The sequence below is a fragment of the Sorex araneus genome, chromosome 5 (assembly GCF_027595985.1).
Source record: "Sorex araneus isolate mSorAra2 chromosome 5, mSorAra2.pri, whole genome shotgun sequence".
NCBI classification, from domain to species: domain Eukaryota; kingdom Metazoa; phylum Chordata; class Mammalia; order Eulipotyphla; family Soricidae; genus Sorex; species Sorex araneus.
The window spans coordinates 3,570,262-3,589,508 of NC_073306.1; the positions used below are offsets into that span (position 1 = coordinate 3,570,262).

The 19,247-nt window shown below is 66.7% G+C and overlaps 1 protein-coding gene across 2 annotated transcripts in view; it reads left to right on the forward strand.

The window, feature by feature from the left end:
- Nucleotides 1-1,959: 1,959 nt before the first annotated feature.
- The window catches only part of SPSB1 (splA/ryanodine receptor domain and SOCS box containing 1), a 40,113-nt gene continuing 22,825 nt past the window's right edge, over nucleotides 1,960-19,247 (forward strand). For both annotated transcript variants that reach the window (XM_055139001.1, XM_055139002.1), the window contains exon 1: nucleotides 1,960-2,124. The gene's annotated coding sequence lies outside the window, so the exon portion shown is untranslated. The remainder of the gene's footprint in view (nucleotides 2,125-19,247) is intronic.

Sequence of the window (19,247 nt, forward strand, 5' to 3'; positions counted from 1 at the left end):
TGAGTCAGGTGTCGGACAAACAGCTCCGCTCCCACGCAGGGCTGAGCTGCCGTCCCCTCCACCTGGCCCGGGGCTGCTGCCTCTGTCTGCTCCCGCCTGGCCACAGAGCTGGGAGGCGCTGTCCCTGCCCCGCCCTGCCCCTCCCTGCCTGGGGTGTGGAGCTGGGCTCGCTCCCCAGGGGTTCCGCTGAGGAGTTTAGGCGGGACGTGGGGAGCCCCTAAAGTGGGGACCATCTGTTCCATTGGGAATGTGAACCGTCTCGGGGTCCTGGGCTGCGTGGCTGCAGCACCCCGCACCCCCACTTGCCCCATGGGGATGGTGGCTGGGAGGGGGATACACTTCCCTCCTCCAAGGCAGCGAGCCGAGGGGACTGGGCTTCTTGTCTGGGGCACATCAGTAGCCCCGATGGGTCCCCGCACCACCCTCCACAGGCTTTTTTTTTTTTGGGTCATACCCGGCAATGCACAGGGGTTACTCCTGGCTCATGCACTCAGGAATCACTCCTGGCGGTGCTCAGGGGACCATATGGGATGCTGGGAATCGAACCCGGGTCGGCCGCGTGCAAGGCAAACGCCCTACCCTCTGTGCTATCACTCCAGCCCCTCCACAGGCTTTTATAGCTCTTGAATTGCAGAGTGGCTAAAGGACTCCTGGGCCTCTGGGCTTAAAGTGCGTGTGTGCGTGTGTGTGCGTGTGTGTGTGTGTGTGTGTGTGTTGCTGACAAAGGCTGCCCGGCCCAACAGCTTGGGCTCACCAGTCCCCACAACCAGGAGGGAGTCACATTGCCCGGGGCACCCATCCTGCCTGTGGCAGTCTGTACTTTTATTCAAAGCAAAAGGAAACTGATTTCCCCCAGTGCATGGTGGCATGAGCCAGGAGGGGAAGCCTGCAGCCCGGGCAGCGCTGTTTCCTTCCCCTGGACGGCCCACCAGCAGCCAGGCCTCTGGCTGGTGTGATGGTGACAGCTGGGTTCACAGCCCCTTAACCCTGACCGCTAACCCTGTGGGCCACGGACAGTGAGGCAGGCAGGGATCTAAGCTTGCTCTCCCAGCTCTCCTGGGGGCGGAGATGGGAAAAGGCCTTTGCCCAGCTCTTCGGAGAATGTTCGGGGTCGGACGCAGCCCGCTCACGAGCCCACGCAGCAAACCCCGGGGAGGGCCGTCCACTCCCGGGCGCAGGCGAGGCCTTGAAAACGCGGGGTCACTGAAAACGCCACCAACGTCCCCGCCAAGTTGTGAAATGATCAGGAAGCCCATCCCTCTCCGGGGCCGCCACTGCCCTCCGGGTGCGGCCAAGCCGCCCCGCCCCCCCCCCCGCCCCCGTCCCTCCCATCCCCCCTGCCTCTAGCCAAATCCAACTGCTCTGAGATTTCCAAAGACCAAGCCCCCGAGCGCTCTCCGGTCGGCCTCTGGGAGGAGGGACGCTGGGCAGGCACGTGATCGCCACCCTCCTTCTGAGCCCCCCGGCCGCGACAGTGCCAGGCACGCGGAGTGCGAGGGCGGGCGGGGAAACTGGGCAGGTCGCCGGCTGGAGCCCGGGGGCGGGGGCCGGAGTATGAGGGCGGGGCCTGAGCGAGAGGGCGTGCCCGGGTCTCGGGGCGTGGCCTGCGCAGGGGGCGTGGCCAGAGCTCAACTTAAGGGCGTGACCTGAGTCCTGGGCGTGGCCGGAGCCCCGTCGTGAGTCGGAATGGAGACTGAGCCGAAGCTGGGGGAGGAGCCAGTGGGGGCGTGGTCAAACCTGGGGCGTGGCCAGACCTGGGTGTGGCCAGGCCCTGGGGCGGGGCCAGACCTGGGGCGGGGCCTGGTCTGGGACTGGCCGGGGGCGGGGCATATCTGGGGCGTGGCCAGACCGGGGCTGGCCCTGGCTGGGGCGGGGCCGGGGCGGGGCGGGGCCGGGGCCGGGCCGCGGGCGCGGGCCCAGGCGGAGCCGGGGGCGGGCGCGGGGCGGGCCCGGGGGCTGGCGCGGGGCCCGGGGCGGGGCCGCCCGCCTTCCGCTGGCTGCGCTCGCTTTAAAGGCGCGCCTCGCTCGCCCTCCGCGCACTGGTGGCGGGGAGCAGGCTGCGGCGCGGCGTTGGCCGGCGGGGAGGAGGCCACTTCGTCCGGGCCCAGCCCCGGAGCCCGCGCGGTAAGCAGGAGCCCGCGGCGGGCGGGGTGTCGGCCGGGAGCGCGGCGTGCGCGGCCCGAGCGGGGCCGGAGCGGCCCGGGGCGCCCGGCCCACCTGCACGGCCGCCGCCGGCCTCGGGCGCCCCGCGGGTGCGGTCCCCGGACTGTCCCCGCGGCCAACTTAGTTTCTTTTCCTGCCGGGGGCTGCCGCTGCCCGGCCTGCAGCGCCTCCCCCGGGGAGCCCGCCGGGGCGACACCCCGGGCGGCGCCGCCCTCCCCGCCGCGCTCAGGAAGTGGACGGGACCGGGCAGAGCCGGCGGCCCGCGGGGTGGCTTGTGGGGCTGAGCGCGATGGTCCCGGTCAAGTTCCCGGCCCCGGGGCTCCGCGGTCCGGCTCGGCGGGGTGCGGGCCGGACCGAGCGCGCCGCTGCTCCCGTGCGGGCGCGGGACCGTCCGGCGCGTCCGCGTCAGAGTCCTGTGGCCGCTGAGTCGCCGCTGCCTGCGCGCGCCTGTCCCGAGCCTGCCTCTGACCGTCTGACACTGTCCCCGTGCCTGTGTGTCTGTGCTTGTGTGTGTCTGTGTGTGACTGTGTCTGAGTGTCTGTTTGTGTTTGTGTGCCTGAGTGTGCCAGTGTGTGTGCTTGTGTGTGTCTGTGTGTGACTGTGTCTCTGTGTGTCTGCATGTCTGTGTGCTGAGTGTCTGTGTGTATGTCCGAGTGTGTGTCTGTGCTTGTGTGTGTCTGTGTGTGTCTGTTTATGTATATGTGCCTGTATGTATCTGTGTGTGTCTGTGTGTTTGTCTGTGTGTGTATGTGTGTGTGTGTGTGTGTGTATGTGCCTGGGTCTGTGAGTATGTCTGGAGGGTGTGTGCATGAGTTCTGTGTGTCTGAGTGTTTATGGATGTGTGTGTATCTGTGAGTGTGTATCTGTGAGTGTGTGTCTGTAAGCGTTTGTGTCTGTGTTTATGGGTGTCTGTGAGTGTGTGTCTATGTCTGTGGGTGTCTCTGGGTTATTTGTGTCTGAGTGTGTCTGTGTGTGTTTGTGGGTTATTTGTGTCTGAGTGTGTCCGAGTGTCTCTGGGTGTGGACAGGGGTGTATGCCCCGTATGGTAAACCCACAATGGGGGTGTCAGCTCTTGGGAGTCTCAGCTCTCAAGGGGGGCTTATGCCGGACCCCCAGCACCCCGGAAGGAGCCAGCTGTGGAGGCTGCGGGCTTCTTCGCCCCTGCTTTGTTTCTCTGGACACGAGCACTGTGGGCCCTGGGCTGGGCGTCAGGGGCTCCCGGTGAGCACTGTTTCACTAACCGCGCAGGAGCTTTAGCAGGTGTGGGCGGGGAGGCTCCGGTCTCAGTTCGGGCCGGGGGCCGGGGGCCAGTGGGGAGGTGGCACCCCTCCCTCCCTAAGCCCCCTGCCTCGATCTTTCCCTCCAGCCGCTCCTCCCGCGGGCTCCGGGAGGGCTGCTCCGTCCCTGGAGAGCACAGCCAGGCCGCCCTGTCTCCTTGGCTCCCGTCTCCAGGGCCGAGGCCACAGCCAGCATCGCGCTCGCCCGGGCTGCGGGGCGAGGCCGGAGTCTGGGCTCCGCGCTCGGCTGTTCCGGGCTGGGCGGACAGGCGTGCGGGCGGGCTGGGCCCACCACAGGTCTCGGGAGCTGCCGGGGCCCCGGGTGCGGCTGTGTCTTGGGGCCTCTCCAGGTGTGCCCTGGGGTGCCGTGCGCTCCTAGCAGCTGGAGCCGGGGGGGTCCCCACGTGGGCCTCGCCGCGCCCCCACCCTGCCCCGCGTCGCGAAGCCCCAGCTCTGCCTGGTGCGTCCAGTTGGGGTGTGGGGCCTCTCGACCCAGCTGCGGTGTGTGGACGGTGCGCTGGGCAGGGCAGCGTCCCCGACGGCGGGCGGTGGCCCCTTCATCCTCCGGGGATGCCTCTGTCTGTCCCCCCCCAAGTGCCTGGAGAAGTCCAGATCGGTGGGACTGGACTTTGGGCTTGCGCTTTGGGCTGGGCTCTCCCTTGCCCGGTCACTCGAGGCGCCCCCCACGCCTAGGGCCAAAGTCTCGGCCAGGCCCGGCTGCTCACTTCAGGGCCCCCCGCTTGGCCCTGGTGTGGCGCGGGGCAGGGGACGGAGGACGCGCTCCTGAAGTGCCGGTAGAGGCCCCGCATGGCATCACGTCACTTTCTTTTTGTGTGTTTGGGCCACACCCGGCGATGCTCAGGGCTTCCTCCTGGCTCTGTGCTCAGCCAGGCTTTACTCCTGGGAACTCTGTGGGATGCCGAGGATTGAGCCCGGGTCGGCAGCGTGCAAGGCAAGCGTCCTCCCTGCTGTACGCTCTGGCCCCAGGACCACATCACTTTCTAAATGTTTGAGAGTAATTCCCCTTATGACTTACTGTCAGAAATGTGTGATTTCTGTACCTTTGTGTTTGGGTTTGGTTTTGAGCCAGGCCCGGTAGTGCTCAGAGGGGACTCCTGACTCGGTGCCTGGGGTTACTGGCAGCAGTGCTCAGGATCTCCTGTGTGCCCCCATGAGCTCCGCCCGCTAAGCGCCGTGTGGCCCCATGTGAATAACTTCCACATTGTATGCCGGGATTGCGTGGCTGTGTCTCGGGTGGGGAGGTTGCAGGGGAGCTTCAGAAGGCTCCGGCTCACTCAGGGCCACGCTCGGAATGGAGCTCGTGACCGTGAGATGATTTTATGATCGTGGGGGATTCCAAACAGCTGCCAGAGTTGCAAGAACATACACACCTACACATGGGAACACACGTGCCACGTGCAGTGTGTGTACTCACATATCAGTGGGTACACACTGGCACGTAGACACGTGTGCACACAGGTGCACGATACATGCATGCACATGGATGGGCACCTGTACACATACATGCCCACGGGCACACACACAAGCATACACAGACACACTCACAGACTCAAAGGCCCCTGTGCAATACAAACATATGCATGCTCACAAACGCCCATATGCATGCACTCACACACATGCACACATCCATGGGCACACACATAGGGGCATACATACGCACCCAGGTGTACACATGAGCACACACATGGGCACATATGCACATACACACAGGCACATGTCCATGGTGCATGTACATGGGCATACACGCACACAGACACACGGGCTTGCATGTGCACACAGGCTCATGCCCAGGGCTACGTGCACACACCCACGGGCGCACACACAGGTGTTCCCTGAGGAGTATTCCACGGGCGCAGGGTCTCAGGGTGGGGGTGTGGCTCCGAGGGGTGCCCCTGGCCGTGATGGGGGCGGGGTCTCTCTGGGGGCTCTGTTCTCGCCCCCCGGCCACAGAGGAGCTTCGGCGTGTTTCTCTGAACCCCGTGCTAGTCCCGAGACAACCAGGTTCAGCACAGCGCAGGGGCCCGGGGCCTCTCCGGGGCTGGGGATGACAAGTGAGGCCGTCCTGGGGTGTGGGCCTGGGGTGTGACAAATGTGGTCGGGCTAGAGGGGTGGGTGCCACGGGGCAGGAGGGCGGTGCCGGGTGTTCTCCCCGGGGGCGCGGGAACCTGGGACCTCATGGGGACCAGGCGTGATGGCTGCCCTGTAAGAACATGTCTACCACCACATGGAACACACATGTGCACGCGTGTTTCCTCTTGTTGGGGCGACGCCTGGCTGTGCTCAGGGCTCAGTGTGCTCAGGGCTTGGGGCCCCTCCGCGGTGCTGGGGACGGAGCCCAGGTCGGCTGCGTGCGGAGCAAGAGCCTGCCCCGCTGTGCTGTTCTTCCAGCACTTTGAGGGGGAACAAAGCGTCCCCTTTGGTCGCGGCTCCTGCATTATAAATGCAGCCGGTCTCCCTGTTCCGGCCCTGGTGCCGGGTCCTGGTCGGCCGGTAATGGGCACGTGGTGGTTTGGCTGCGGGTTGAAGGGGCTCCTGGGGCCTGGCCGGGCTGGGCTGTCAGAGGTGCCAGAGTTTTCCTTGGGTGGGGGAGGGGGACCCACAAAGCTCCCATGCCCCCCTGGGAGCCCCAGACACAGCGTGTGGTGGGTCTTCCCGCAGAGCTAGAGCCGGGCGTGAGCTGAGATGCCCCAGGCCCGCTCACGGAGCCCTTTGGGTTTCGGGGGTGGTGGGGGTGTCCCCCGGTAGTGCAGGGAGACCCAGAAATAGGGTGCAAGGGGGGAGGGGGGCCGTGGCTTGTCTGGGGTCTCCTTGGATTTGCTTGGAGATTCAGAAGGTTCTGGGGGTGCCTTTGTGGGTGCAGGTGTTCCCGAGAGGGTGGGTCCAGGAGAGGCGGGGTCCTCCCTGCGTGGGCTGTGGGCTTTGCCCCCTGCCCCCCTTATCCAGGAGACCCCGTCTCCCCCTGGCGTTGACGGCGTGCGGGAGGCCGGACAGAGCGGCACCGGCAGTGCTGGTCGTTTCCGAATCTTCATGCACCGTCCCCTGTAGGGGAGGGGCCAGCCCAGCGGGACCGGCAGGTGCCCCCCGGCCGGTGCGCCTGGTGGGGGCCAGGCCGCGGGGGCCAAGGCGGCGGGCGGGCTCCCGGCCTAGGCCTGGGGTGAGTAGGTTCTGCGCGAGATTGAGCTTCGGGTGGGGGAATAGTTCTCGGGAAGTGCGCTGGGTGAATTTATTAAGGTTCAACAAGGTTGTGTCAGGAGTGCAGGTCAGGGGTCAGGGGAAGGGGTTCTTTGGGGTCCTCCCTTCCCGCTGCCCCCCCCCAGGCTGTGTCCATGGTGGCAGAGGGGGGCCCGGGGGGCATGGCCTGGCTGTATGACTCTGGCTCGCGGCCGGGGCTGGGATGGAGCCGGGTTTCCGGAAGATGGGCCGTGACCCTGTCTCTCCCGGGGGACGCAGGCTTGGGCCCTCCGTGATGCTGGACCCACGCTCCAGTCTGGCTGGGGGCTGCCACCCAGGATGGCACCGCGGCCTCGCCTTCGGCCGGGGAGCAGGAACCCTGGAACTGCGGGGCCCTCGGTGGGCCGCCAGGAGCCCCCTCCCATCTCTCCCAAGCCCTCCGGGGACGCTTGTTTGCAGGGACGGTCCCCGGGACCCACATCCAGCTCTGCCTGCAGGTGGCCGCAGGCCCTGGGCTGAGCTGCTGTGTCACCCTTCCCCGCGCCACCAAGAGCCTGCGCCTCTGGCCGGGGATCTGGGCAACGGCGTCGCTGCCCGGGCCGGGGCCGGTGGCAAGTGTCTGGCCACGGAACCAGGCCACGTGCCAGCTGCCACCTCACCCTTCCCTGCAGAAACCCGTCCCTGCTTCCACGAGCCCGTGGGGGTGTGAGATGCCACTCTACAGAGGGGACAACAAAGCGCAGAGCAGGCCCAGTCACTGCCCAGTGATGTCCTGGCCTCGGGAGAGGAGGGTCAAGGGTCAGGGGGAGGGTCGCAGGCGATCTCATGGCTGAGCACTGTGACTGGGGCCGCTGGGGGAGGAAGTGAGAACCTTCTGGAAGAGAGAAGCCTTCTCGGGCAGGGCAGGTGCTGGCGGAGGCTGGGGGTGACCGGGGAAGTCAGCCGCGGTGCTGAGGGGGCCGCCCGGTCCTGCCCCTCCTGGCCAGCTGGGCGCCAGCCCCGGGACCCCACAGCAGCAGCCGTGCCCAAGGTGGGAGGCGGAGGGAGGGTGGGGAGGTGGCGGCGGGACCCCCAGCTGCCCCTGCTCTCCCCCGCTGGACGGGGCGTCTGGGTCTGCTGTCGCCTGTTTTCCTGCGGGAAACTCGGCCAGGCTCGAATGACCCTCCCGGGGGCCTCACCCCGCGGGTATTCTGAGTGGTGGCGGCGGCTGCCGCATTCTGAGTGGTGGTGGCGGCGGCCACGCTGCTGAACAGCAGGAGGGGGCTAAAGCGGGTCACCCTCGCCCCCTCCCGGCCAGCGCCGAGCCTGTGTGTGACCCCGGTGTCACCACAGCCGCCACCGCGCCCTCCCCGCTGCCGGCAAGGGAGAAGTGAAAGGGGGACGGCGGGGACAGGACGCAAACTCAGCCGCCCGGGCCCGGACAGCGAGGGGGAAGCTTCGAGGGGGGCGGCACGGCGAGTGTGCCCAGGGGCTCCGCCACCGGTGCAGGGGAGGGGCCCGGGGTCCAATTCTGCCCCCCCCCCAACCTCGGAATCCAGGATTTTTGTTTTTACAGTGCTGGGGGGGGGGCGCAGGAGCGGACGGAGCCCCGGGCCCCCCAGGGAGCCGGGTACTCAGCCGCTGACCCAGCTCCCGCCCGGTCCTGCTTATCTGAGCTGGGCACCGATGAGGAGGGGGTGGGGAGCCCTGGAGCACGGGGCCACGGCCCCTGCCCGCTGGCCAGCCCGCTTACCCCCGGCCAGGCCAGGGCCTTGCAGCCAGCTTACTGCGTCAGGCCACACCGCGTGGCCGAGTCCACGCAGGTCACACCGTTGTCCTCTGAGAGGCGCCCGGCCCGGGGACGGCTCTGGGGATCCTGGGAGCACCCTGCTCGGTCCCGCTGTGTCCATTGTGCAGGCAGGAGACTGAGTCACAGAGAGGCTCACCGGGCGGGGGGGGGGGGGCGCGTGAAGAGGGGAAGACGGGCTTCTCGGGGCCCCGTGACCCCCGCACTGAGCTGCCTCTGGGGGCCGTTCCCCGCCCCTGGCCGGAGTCACCTGCAGGCCCCTGCCCGCCCGTGGATGCAGGCTGGAGGGCGGCCCGGAGGGAGGCAGTGCTGACTAATTCTCTGTGCAAATGGTTCCGTTTCACAGGCTCGAGTTTCCAGTAACTCTGTGGGTGGATTTGTTTCATTTAAGGGGAAAGCAAAACAGCCGGCGTGGACGGGCGGGGGGGCCGCTCGCGGCGAGCGCGCGCCAGCTGCGGGCATCCCGGGGCCTTTCTGCAGCCAGCGCCCTCTTGGCACACGGGCCCCCCAAAATCGCTTAGTCATCTGCGAGCGGGGACCAGGTGCAGGAGGTCAGGGAGGTGGGGGGGACGCCGGTCTGCAGGACAGATGGCCACCGCCCCGGCTGCTTGGGCCACACGGCCTGGGGAGGGGAAGGTGCCAGGGGAGGGTCCCTCCCCCCGGCCCCACCCAGCTCGGGGCTCGCTGCACCCCCAGAGGACCTGCCATGCTCTGGGTGAGCAAGCGGGGTCCGGAGACTGGGGGGAGGAGGGCAGCATCGGGCGTGAGGGGGGAAGTGTGTGTGTGTGTGTGTGTGTGTGTGTGTGTGTTTCTGTCTGTGTGTCTGTATGTCTGTTTGTGTGATCTGTATGCCTGTGCATCTGTCTGTGTGTGTGTGTGTTTGTTTCTGTCTGTCTGAGTCTGTGTGCCTGTGTGTATGTCTCTGTGTATATCTGTCTGTCTGTATCTCTGCGTGTCTGTCTGTATGTTTGTGTGTCTGTGTATGTTTGTGTATGTCTGTGTGTCTGTCTTTGTGTGCCTGTGTATGTATGTTTCTGTATGTCTATATGTGTCTGTGTGTCTGTGTGTGTCTGTGTCTGTGTATGTCTGTTTATGTAGGTTTCTCTGTGTCTGTGTGTCTGTGTTTGTGTCTGTGTCTCTGTGTGTGTCTGTGTATCATTGTATCTATGCTTCTGTGTGTCTATGTATGTGTCTCTGTACATGTTTCTGTGTGTATATGTCTATATGTTTGTGTGTTTCTCTGTATGTTACTGTGTGTCTGTGTTTCTATACGTTTCTCTGTGTGTCTGTGTATCATTGTATCTATATGTTTCTGTGTATGTATGTGTCTCTGTACATGTTTCTGTGTGTATGTTTATATGTTTCTGTGTGTGTCTGTTTGTTACTGTGTGTGTGTCTGTGTTTCTATACGTTTCTGTGTGTGTGTGTCTGTATATGTTTCTCTGTGTGTGTCTGTGTTTCTCTGTTTCTCTGTGTGTGTCTGTATCTATATATGTCTCTGTGTGTGTATATTTTTCTCTCTGTGTGTGTCTCTGTATATGTTTCTCTGTGTGTGCATGTGTGTGCCATGCTCTTGTGCATGGACCAGGTACTGTTTGCACGCTAGTGGACATGAGCACTGGCCGAGCAGAACTGACTTTGATGGTGCCGACGGACGCGGGCAGGACGGTGCCCTCGGCGGCGGTGGTCTGAGGTGCAGCTGGACGGGCTCTGGCTCTGCCGTCTGCCTCAGGCCGGGGCCGCAGCTCGAGCCAGAGCCTGGCCCTGTCTGTCTCCCTGCCGCCTGCCCCACGGCTGGGGCTCACCGGGGCCGGGCCGGGCCGGGTGCTGAGAAGCAGGCCCGAGAGTCACTTGGAGGAGGCAGATCCTGCTCTGAAATGGGGCGGGGGGAGTCCGAGGGAGGGGCCGCCTCTCCCACACCCCTTCCTGCTGGAGGAGGGACCGCGCCTTGGGGTCGCCTGCGTCCTGTCCTGGCACTTGCTCACCCTGGACGGGCAGTGGCGGCTTCGGGCCACTCCGTCTCGGGCAGGAGGCAGCGAAGGCCGTGCGGGGCCGGCCAGGTGCGGGGGGACGCGGAGAGGATTCAGGCTTTCTCCCCACCAGGTGAACCCAGGAGGGCTTCTTGGGTGAAGTGATTGACGGCCTGTGCACGCCTGGGGGCGGGAGACAAAGGGGGTCTGCTGTGCGGTCGAGGGGCATGTGTGCAAGAGGCCGGCACCCCACTGCACCCAGAGAGTAGTGAACGTGTTGGTGAACACGCCACAGCGCCTCCTGGCCAGGGTCACGGCCTCCCCCTGCTCTTTTGGGTTTGGTTGATGGGGAAGCCAAGGTCAGAAGCGGGTCAGGACTCAGGCGGCCAGGGTGAGGGCTGCAGGGCGAGGGAGGGCTGCAGGGTGAGGGAGGGCTGCAGGGGGAGGGCTGCAGGGGGAGGGCTGCAGGGGGAGGGAGGGCTGCAGGGGGAGGGAGGGGTACAGGGTGAGGGAGGGCTGCAGGTGGGGGAGGGGTACAGGGTGAGGGAGGGCTGCAGGTGGGGGAGGGGTACAGGGTGAGGGAGGGCTGCAGGTGAGGGAGGGCTGCAGGGTGAGGGAGGGCTGCAGGGTGAGGGAAGGCTGCAGGGGGATGGCTGCAGGTGAGGGAGGGCTGCAGGGTGAGGGCTGCAGGGTGAGGGCTGCAGGGGGAGGGAGGGCTGCAGGGGGAGGGAGGGCTGCAGGGGGAGGGAGGGCTGCAGGGTGAGGGAAGGCTGCAGGGGGAGGGCTGCAGGTGAGGGAGGGCTGCAGGGTGAGGGCTGCAGGGTGAGGGAGGGCTGCAGGTGAAGGCTGCAGGGGGAGGGCTGCAGGATGAGGGAGGGCTGCAGGGGGAGGGAGGGCTGCAGGGGGAGGGCTGCAGAGTCAGGGCGAGAGCTGCAGGGTGCAGAGTGGGGTGTGTGAGTGTACGGAAGTGTGTGTATATGAGTGTGTGAGAAATGTGAATGTGTGCATGGGAATCGTGCGTGCATGTTTGTATGCATCTGTGTGAGACACGTGTGCACCAACAGAGCGAATGACTGTGCTGAGTATATGAGGATGTGTATGCACACAAGTTTGTATGTGGCAGTGTGAGCACGTGTGTATGTGAGCCTGTGTACCTGAGAATGTGTGTGTGTGTGTGTGTGTGTGTGTGTGTGCTGGTCATAGTGAGAATGTGTAGGAAGCCGTGCGTGTGTGTGACGGTGAGATCGTGTGTCATGGGTACAGGTCAGTGTGTGAGCGTGTGTGAGGTGCTAGAGGTTTCTCCTGCTGATTTCCCCCTCGTCTGTGTGGTGACCGGAGCTGGGACGCGGGGCTTGCGGTGTGTGGGTGTGTGTGTGTGTGTGTGTGTGTGTGTGTGTGTGTGTGTGAGAGAGAGAGAGAGAGAGAGGGAGGGAGAGAGAGGGAGGGAGACAGACAGACAGACAGACAGACAGACAGACAGTGAGCTGCGCACACCCTGGGCTCGGGGATCTCTCTCTCCATGGCTCCGGACTGGGCCGGCAGAGCTGGGCCTGTGCTGGGCGCGTGTGGGGGCCCCGGGGATGGGGCTCGGGCTTCTCATTTGCTCGGCAGGTGCTTTTGGCCCCTGAGCCCGGCCGGGCCGGGAGACAGTTGCTGCCGTGCGCCCCCTCGTCCTGTGGCCGGAGGCTATTCCCGAGCCCCCGAGGCTCTGGCTGCCATTGAGCGGAAGGATCTGTGCGCTGTCCACTGTCCTGTCCTGGGGGCTCGTGGGCACGCCCCTAGTAGGTGGCCCTCAGGCCCGGGGCCTCCCGTGCACCCGCCTCTCCGGGACCCCCATTCCTCGCCCTGCCTGCGTGCCCCGTGGGAGCCGGGCGTGGGGGAAGCGCGGTCAGCGGCCCCTGCCGCCAGGTGGGGTGGCAGGAAGCAGCTGCTCCCGCTCCTTCCTGCGGGCGGGCGCGGTGTCCGTGGCGGAGGCTTCGGTGTGGGAAGGGACGCACTTCCCGAGGCCAGTGAGTCAGCGGTGGGCCTGGGCGGGCCACGTGAGGGGTGTCTCGGGCCCCCAGCATCCGGGAGGCCCCGGCTCTGCGCCGCAAGCCCCCCTCGAGGCCTGGCCCCGCTGCTGCCCGAGCCCTCTCCCTCGGCCTCTCCCGGGCCCTGTGCTGCCAAGGCCCATGGCGCAGGCTGAGCCCGTCTGTGGCTCCTGCAGGGGTGGCCTTGCAGAGGTGGCACCAGCACACGCTCACACACGCTCACACACGCTCACTTGCACTCACACATGCTCACATATGCCCACACATGCTCACGCATGCTCACACACACACACATGCTCACACACACACGCTCACTTGCACTCACACGTGCTCACATATGCCCACACATGCTCACACATGCTCACACACACACATGCTCACACACACACGCTCACTTGCACTCACACGTGCTCACATATGCCCACACATGCTCACACACACACACACACTCACTTGCACTCACACATGCTCACATATGCCCACACATGCTCACACATGCTCACACACACACATGCTCACACACACACACGCTCACTTGCACTCACACATGCTCACATATGCCCACACATGCTCACACATGCTCACACACTCACACACACACTCACTTGCACTCACGCATGCTCACACATGCTCACACGCACTCACCCATACTCACATATGCTCACACATGCTCACACACACACACTCACACACACACTCACTTGTACTCACACACGCTCACACATGCTCACATATGCTGACACTCACACGCTCACACACAATCACATGCTCACACACGCTCACTTTCACTCACTCATGCTCGCACATGCTCACATGCACTCACACATGCTCATACTCACTCACATGCTCACACATACTCACTTGCACTCACGCATGCTCATACGCACTCACATGCTCACACACATGCTCACACACACGCTCACTTGCACTCACGCACGTTCACATGCACACGCACACACACGCTCACTTGCACTCACACACGTTCACTCACGTACACTCACACACACATGCTCACACGCACCCATGCACACTCACGCACGCTCACACACGCTCGCACACGCTCACAGTGCCAGGGGCCTGGGCCGGCAGCTCCGGGATTGGACTCAGGGCCTCCCGCTTGCCGACAGGTGCTTTTAGCCCCCGTGGCACCCGCCTTCGCGCTGTCCCCCCTGCAGCCCCTCCAGGTTGCAACAGGGATGAGGGGGGAGCAGGGGCCAGCCATGGGACCTCTGTCCTTGGCCCCCGGCCCCCGGCCTCTGTGCTCCGACTCCCGGAGCCCAGGGCGACCGGAAGACAGACTGGGAAGACCAGTTTGGCCTCTGATGACTCGTCTCCTTTGAGCCTCAGTTTCCCCATCTATAAAACTGAGCCCGAGACTCTTCCTGCAGAGCAGCTGCAGCCCTGGAGTGCGGCGTGGTGGAGGTGCCCAGCTCGGTTCCCCGCTCTGGGGCAGCTGCAGCCGGTCCCGCCCCACCAGGCCTCCCGGAAGCCGGGGTGAGCCCGAGAGCAGGATGGACAGGGGTGTACTGTCCCACGGGGCGCCTCACCTGCTGCCCACCCGCTCCTGGGACCAGGGCCGTCTCCGGCTGCAGCGGGCTGGGGTGCAGGGGGCTGCGTGAGGGGCCTGGCCTGGCCTGAGCGGTGCTGTGTCCTGCCAGGATCCCGTCGGGGGCTTCCCCAGAGGCGGGGCCCACCCACCCTGGCCTGCCGCTCCCAGGACTCTCTCCAGTGACTGTCCGAGTCCCCTCCAGCCGGTGGCCCCCAGCCCAGGAGACCCCGAAATGGAGGGTGCCAGGGTCCCGTGAAGGCCCTGCAGGGTGGACCCCTCGGCTCCTGGGGACACTTGCCTGTCCGTGTTCATGAGGCTTTGGTGTGGCGGTGAAGGAAAGGCCCCTCCCCCCTCACAGTCTTCACCGGCCTCCTAGTCTCGCCCTGATCCGTCCTCAGAAGTCGGCCCTTGGTTCTGGGTGTGGGAATAGCTCAGGGAATCTTCGCCTCCTCTCCCTGGGATGCGTGTGTGTGCCCGAGCATACCCCTCACTCACACACACACACACACACACACACACACACACAGACACATAGACTCATAAACACACACAGACACAGACTCACACACACATACGCACAGACACACACACATACACAGAGACACAGACTCATACACACAGATATACACACACGCAGAGATACATACAGATACATATACACACACAGAGACCGAATCATACACACCCAGAGACACATACAGAGACAGACTCAAACCAACACACATACAAACAGATGGACTCACACACACATGCAGAAACAGACTGACACATGCACACACACGCATATACAGACACACACAGACACATGCAGACACACACAGACTCACACACGCACAGACACACACAGCCACATCCAGCCGGGAAGGGGCCAGGGCTCTGTTTAGCCTCAGGCCTCGGCCTCAGGCCCCCACATTCCTCGGGCCCAGCCTGTGTCCCCCGGCTGAGTGGACCAAAAGGGAGCCAGGCCCCCGCACGGAGCACGGGCAGTGGGGTCTCAGCTCGAGATGGCGCCCCCGGGCATTGCTGGAGAGGCCTTTCGGCTCCCCGAGGCTCAGCGGTCACTTCCCAGTCAGCCGGACGTGTCAGTGCTGGGCTGCGGGTGGCTCCTGGGCGCTGTCCAGCCCTCCTGAGCCCCACCAGGGCCGGCCTGGCCCCGCCTCACGGCACTGGGGGCCGAGATGGGCACCTGCGGGGGCAGCGGTGGGGCGCCAGGCTGGCACACGGTGACAGCGAGGCCAAGTGCCGGTGCCTATTCTGGGGGGGCCACGTGTGGGGTGGGGCACATATGTGCGCATACGTGCACACGCAGGAGCAAGACCCCCCCACGCTCACACCGGGTAGGGCCACGGGCAAGGCGCGGAGAGGCCACCGCGGCCGCCCCGTCTTGCAGCTCCGGAGGCCCCGGGACCACCGCCAGGTTCTGCGCGGCTGGACGCTGGCAGGAGGCCAGGGGAGCCGGTGCAGGGGCGCGGTCAGCCCTGTCCTGCCGGGCGCTCGGTGCCGTGTGGGATCCCAGACACCGTCACCCCGCCCTTCCGACGCTCCTCTGCCCCCTGCCTTTGTTGTCTGGCCGTGCCAGACGTCTGGGCTCGGGGGGAGGTTCCTGAACGCGCCCTAGAAATAGGTCACTCCCTTCCCGTGCCGCCGGCTCTGACCCAGAGGTGACCTCCCCGCGGTGACAGTGCTTGACCGCCCCTCTCTGGTGCTGTCCGAGGAGGGGCAGCGGAGTCGGGGGCGGGGGCCTTGGAGACCGGGAGCTCTTCGCAGTGCCCCCAGGCCCCCGCTGTGGTGGGCCGGGGGTCCCCGCTCGGCCCCTCTGCACGGCCATTCCTCGCTGCTCCCCTTGCAGGCTGGGCCAGCGGCTTCCTCACCTGCTGGGAACGGGGTTCCCGCTGCGCCCCACGGCCCCCCGTGTCTGCCCCGGCTGGCGCTGGTGGAGGAACGTGCACCCCCAGGGAGCAGCCCCGCCCGCTGTGTGCTTGGAGCGCGGCCCCCCCTGGGCTGGTGTCGTGGCCCCCTGGAGTCTGAACACAGCAGGCGACGTGGCTTCTCCTGAACCGCCGTGTGACCGGGCCCGTGGTGGGCATAAAGCAGCCGTGACCCCCTCCCCAGCCTCTGCGCGGGCCTGGGGGGCAGGGGGCGCTGCGTGAGCCCCCTGGAGCCTGGCAGCTGCAGACACACACACACACACACACACACACACACACACACACACACACACACACACACACACACACACACACACACACACACACACACGAGTGTCTGCAGGGACTCTTGCCGGTCCGGCGTGGCCTGTGACCTTGGCTTCTCATGCCTCTACGACTTTCCTCCTGTGGTCGGGGGCTGGGGGCAGCAGGGGCCAGCCCCAACGTGCCCAGTTCCCCGGGGCCACCGTGACTCTCGCTTGGGGACCCCTGCGGGCGCCCTGCCCGCCCCCCTCCAGCCAGCTCCTCCTCCTGCCCCATCCTCTCTCAGTGCTCCAGGCCTCACGACCCTTACGTGCCAGGGTAGGGGACCAAGGTCCCGGGGGCCGGATGACCAGGGTCCCCGCCGGCCACTTGCCTGCCCGGGGTGCAGGCGCCCCCGCAGGGCGTGTCTGTGTCCCACCACAGCGGCCCACACTGTGCCTGGCCTTCGCTGCCCACTGGGGTCTCTGTGTCCGGCACGGAAGGGGCGGCTCAGTGTGGGTCCAGGCGGGGAGGGGACAGGCTCAGCAGGACAAAGACCTGGTTGTGTCCTGGGAGAGACCAAACCTCGGTTTTCCCGAGGCCGCGGCTGCCCGGGCCGCCCGCCTGCTCCCATAAAGGGAACTTTGTGCCCGGCTCCTGCGCTCCCGTCGGAGGGGGGGCGGCTGGGCCTCAGGCACCCCCGTTTCCTGGACACAGCCACGCGCCCCACAGTCCGCCCTCCCACCCCCCAGGCCCCACCTCGCTCAGCCCCCCAGCCTCGGGCCGCGAGTCGGCTCAGCGGGGGCTCGGCCCCAACTCTTTCTCCGAAAGCCAAGTGGGGGTGTAGCAGGTGGTGGCACCCCAGTCGGGTGGTGCCAGGCGGGCAGCAGGGGGGGTCACGGCACCCATCTGGCAGCTGGCTGCCCGCATGGCGGCTGTTCCCTGAATGCAGGGCTTGTGTGGGTGCTCGGAGCTGGGACCCCCAGGAGCGGGGGTGGGTGCGAAGGGCCCTGGCCACTGGGGTGGGTTTGCCCAGGGCAGAGAAGGCACCTGCAGGGCAGGCCTGAGGAAGGTTCCAGAATTGGGATGGACATGACTGAACAGCTCTAGGAAGGGGGTGCAAGGCCGCGGGGGCGTCCTCGTGCGTGTGGGAGGGGCGCAGGGTCAGGGGGGCGTCCTCGCGCGTGTGGGAGGGGCGCAGGGTCAGGGGGGCGTCCTCGCGTGTGGGGGAGGGGCGCAGGGTCAGGGGGGCGTCCTCGCGCGTGTGGGAGGGGCGCAGGGTCGGGGGGCGTCCTCGCGCGTGTGGGAGGGGCGCAGGGTGGGGGGGGTCGTCCTCGCGCGTGTGGGAGGGGGCGCAGGGTCGGGGGGCGCCATCGCGCGTGTGGGAGGGGCGCAGGGTGGGGGGGGGGGCGTCCTCGCGCGTGTGGGAGGGGGCGCAGGGTGGGGGGGGCGTCCTCGCGCGTGTGGGAGGGGCGCAGGGTCGGGGGGCGTCCTCGCGCGTGTGGGAGGGGCGCAGGGTGGGGGGGGGTCGTCCTCGCGCGTGTGGGAGGGGGCGCAGGGTCGGGGGGCGCCATCGCGCGTGTGGGAGGGGCGCAGGGTCGGGGGGGGCGTCCTCGCGCGTGTGGGAGGGGCGCAGGGTGGGGGGGGGTCGTCCTCGCGCGTGTGGGAGGGGGCGCAGGGTCGGGGGGCGCCATCGCGCGTGTGGGAGGGGCGCAGGGTGGGGGGGGGGCGTCCTCGCGCGTGTGGGAGGGGCGCAGGGTCGGGGGGGCGTCCTCGCGCGTGTGGGAGGGGCGCAGGGTGGGGGGGGTCGTCCTCGCGCGTGTGGGAGGGGGCGCAGGGTTGGGGGGCGTCCTCGCGCGTGTGGGAGGGGCGCAGGGTCGGGGGGGGGGCGTCCTCGCGCGTGTGGGAGGGGGCGCAGGGTGGGGGGGCGTCCTCGCGCGTGTGGGAGGGGCGCAGGGTCGGGGGGCGTCCTCGCGCGTGTGGGAGGGGCGCAGGGTGGGGGGGGGGCGTCCTCGCGCGTGTGGGAGGGGGCGCAGGGTCGGGGGGCGTCCTCGCGCGTGTGGGAGGGGCGCAGAGTCGGGGGGGGGGCGTCCTCGCGCGTATGGGAGGGGGCGCAGGGTCGGGGGGGGGGGCGTCCTCGCGCGTGTGGGAGGGGCGCAGGGTGGGGGGGGCGTCCTCGCGCGTGTGGGAGGGGCGCAGGGTAGGGGGGGGCGTCCTCGTGCGTGTGGGAGGGGCGCAGGCTCAGGGGGGCGTCCTCGTGCGTGTGGGAGGGGCGCAGGGTGGGGGGGGGCGTCCTCGCGCGTGTGGGGGGGCGCAGGGTCTCGAGCGTGTCCTCGTGCGCTGGCCTGAGCACCTGCTGTGCTCGGTGGGACAGGCCCTCGCACAGGGCGTCTCCCGTCTCTCGGGCCCCGTGTTGTTGGGGGAGCGGCTGCACACCGCTGGGGACACAGCGCCTGTCCTCGAAGGGACAGTGTGCGGGCGCGGAAGGTGGCCAGGGTGTCCCGTCCGGCTCCTGTCCAGCACGAGGCCACCTGGTGCCGCCACATGCCCCAAGACGCTTCCTTCAGGTGTGTTTGGTGGGAGACAGAATCGGTGCTTCAGTGATAAGGGTTGGGGGTGCGGCTGAGGCGCCCCAGGCTCTCGGGTGACGGGGTGGAGCCTCCGGGGACCCCCCAACCCCCAGCGGGCTGGGGCACGGAGAGGCCCTGAGGTAGGTGTCCCGCCGATGCTGGGCACAGCCCAAGCCGGAAGCAGAGTGGAGGTGGGGGGGGCGTGGTGCCCAGAGGGGGCGTCTGATGGGGTCTGTACGTGGATGGGGGGTGCACCACATCGGCTTCTGCAGGAGGTGGAACCCCCAGTGAGCTCCGGGGTGGGCGTGGGGACAGGGAGGGGTCTGCAGCCAGCCGGGGATCGATGGCGCCTGGCATATGCCGGGCTTTGGGCTCGGAGCAGCATGGACCCTCCCCTGCTGGACGGGCACAGCGACCGGTGGGCACTGCCTTCCTGCATCTGGGCTGGCCGAGGGAGGGGGGACGAGAGCCAGTGGGGAACAGAGCACCCAGGTGCAGAGAAAGCCCCGGGGACCCCCAGAGGTGGCGGGAAAGTCAGG